Source organism: Siphateles boraxobius, unplaced genomic scaffold (assembly GCF_051911475.1).
Source record: "Siphateles boraxobius isolate OS27281-9 unplaced genomic scaffold, OSU_SipBor_1 70, whole genome shotgun sequence".
NCBI classification, from domain to species: Eukaryota; Metazoa; Chordata; class Actinopteri; order Cypriniformes; family Leuciscidae; genus Siphateles; species Siphateles boraxobius.
In genome coordinates this window covers 1,784,601-1,787,500 of record NW_027509198.1, presented here as the reverse complement: position 1 = coordinate 1,787,500, position 2,900 = coordinate 1,784,601, and positions in this window count along the sequence as shown.

Below are 2,900 nucleotides of genomic sequence, written 5' to 3'. Positions count from 1 at the left end.
ATCAAAGAAGATAAGAGTGTTTCTGTATTCATCAGCAAGATCAATGTGTAAAGCAAGATGCAGGGTTGAAGGTGTAATGTAGTGTTGAAGTCAAAATGTAAATGCAAAAAACAACAAAATTCAAAGCAAGCAAACACCAAAGCAAAGTCCAAAACCAAAGTTCCCTCTCCCTTGGCTAGTTGGTGATCTCTTAAGCGTCTAAGGCACGGTCACAGGTGTTTTCAATTGACTGCAAATTGAGAAAATTAGTGGGCTCAGGTACCAACTGCAATGCTCAAGACCAACAGCAGAGGTCGTCACACCCCTCCCCATAAGACAGGGACTCCCACAAAGATCCCTGTAACAAAACAAAACTCAATAGACAGGCATAGTGTAAACCCAAGTTCAGGACCAAAGACAGCTACCAAAAATGCCAAAGGGAATAATACATTTGAATACAATAGATTTAAAATCCATCAGGAGCGTGTGACAGCGCATCAGCTACCACATTTTCCGATCCTCGTATGTGTCGAATATCCAGACAGAAGGATTGCAAAAACAAGGACCACCGAACCAACCTCTGATTCGGACACCGCAAAGAATTGAGAAAGGTTAATGGATTATGATCCGTATGTATCACAATAGGTGCGCAGGAATTAAGGTAAACCGCAAAATGCTGCAAAGCCCAAATCAGGGCAAACGCTTCCTTTCGACCACAGAATAATTACGTTGGTATGTGTTAAACTTTCTTGAAAAGAAACTAACTGGATGGTCTACTCCGTCCACATCAGATTGCTGAAGGACAGCTCCAGCTCCAACATTACTGGCATCAACGTGCAACGTGAAGGGCTTGTCAAAGCACGAAGCCATAAGCACGGGCGCTGAACACAGCAAAGATTTCACGTTCTCAAAAGCCAATTCACAACTGTAAGACCATAAAAACTTTGTCTTACCCTTTAACAAGTCTGTCAGTGGTGCTACCACAGTAGAGAAATTGCGACAAAAAGATCGATAATATCCTACCAACCCTAAAAACCTCATGAGCTCTTTCTGTGTCGTTGGGAAAGGAAAATTCTGGATGGCTTGCACTTTAGCCTGTATCGGACGCACTTCTCCGTTTCCCACCACCTTCCCGAGATACGTCACAGTCGTCATCGCAAACTCGCATTTGGCCAAATTCACGGTAAGTTGAGCATCAGACAAACGTCTCAACACCGAACGCAACCGCTTTAAATGAGACTCCCAACTGTCACTAAAAACTACTAAATCATCCAAATAGACGGCACAACCCTCAAGACCACAAATTATACGGTTCATGAGGCATTGAAAAGTCGCCGGAGCATTTCGCAGGCCAAAACTCATGACCCGGTAAGAATGTAACCCTGACGGTGTGACAAAAGATGAAATTTCTTGTGCTCTCTTGATTAAAGGCACTTGCCAATAGCCCTTCAGTAAGTCAAACTTGCTGATGAACTTGGCTGAACCAACCTGGTCCACGCAGTCCCCGACGCGGGGCAAAGGAAAACAGTCTGGTTTTGTTAAGGCGTTAACTTTACGGAAATCCGTACAAAATCTTACAGTACCGTCTGACTTTCCAACTAAAATACATCGGAAGCCCAATCAGAAAAAGAAGGTAAATTACTGCAATATCGTGATCCTGCATATACTTAATTTCCCTTGTAGCGGAGGGAAATATGCCGCCACTTTGTGGGGGAAATGTTCAGCAATATCCTAAGGAAGATCGAGTGAGCAACAGGATCTGTGTCCCCCCACCCAATGCTTTTGGTCTGGGTACAACTACTGAGTTGTAGGTTGTGCCTATCGTGCTGCAAGGTTGGTAATGCTCAAGAGGCGGCGAGGTGGGCTCCAGGATTTACTCAGTGCACGGCAGCTACCTGAAGTGTGTGTGTGTGTGTATAGAAAACTCACGTTAATTCTAATTAACTACAAAACCCACCGTCCCCGGATCCAACAGGATAGGTCAGACGCCCCCACTCCTTAGTATAGCCTAAATAACCCAAAAATTATAACAGTGTTATAACAAAAACAACATTTATTGTTGCTGCATGAATTTTAGTTCTCAGCTTTCCCTTGCCTTCCCAGGAAGCATAAACAAACAGATTCAAATGCAGTAAAATCACAATGAAATAAAAATGTAGAAAACAATAAAGAAAGAAATAGAATCACTAAATTTGTATTGGTTTCAGTTCAATCTCCAACAGATTCACCTAACTGAAACAGTTCACAGATCCATTCAGTTGGCTCAATGTTACAGATAAAGTTCACTTGGATGATCACTCTGATTCAGAGGTTCACTTAAGAAAAGTTCACTCCAATTCGGTTCAAAAATATCCAAAAATCCAACTCAAGAATCCAAGAAAAAGAAAAGGAAAGTAAGCTCGGTCCACTTATGAGTTCACGTGTTCAAATGGACAGTTATATGTAGAAAAAACCGTCCATGAATCCCTTTGCAGGCAGATTCACTTATCACAGTTTCAGGTTAGATAACTGTATGATTGAACAGTTCAGTTCCGATCACTCATAGACAACAATTTGGTATTTGCTTACCAGTTTTCAGTAGAAAAGGAAACATAGTGTACTTCACCACTTTCAACTCGGGGATTAGATGCTGAATGATGTCCTACGGAAGGCAGGGTAATGTCTCTTCACTCACTAAACCCTCTGCGATTGTCCTCGCGATCCTGGTGACAGCCGCTTAACTCGACGAGGCCGCAATCTCAGCTGATGGGGCGCAATGAGAAGACTAACAATACCTAACTCTATCCGACGACACAGCAAATCTTCTTCACTCGATCAGTGACAGTTTTCACAGTTTCACGTTCGTTTGAGCAAAATGAAACAAAACAAAAAAAACTGTCTAAACAAAGAAAACGCGAGAGTGTTCAACTCCTTCGCGGCTG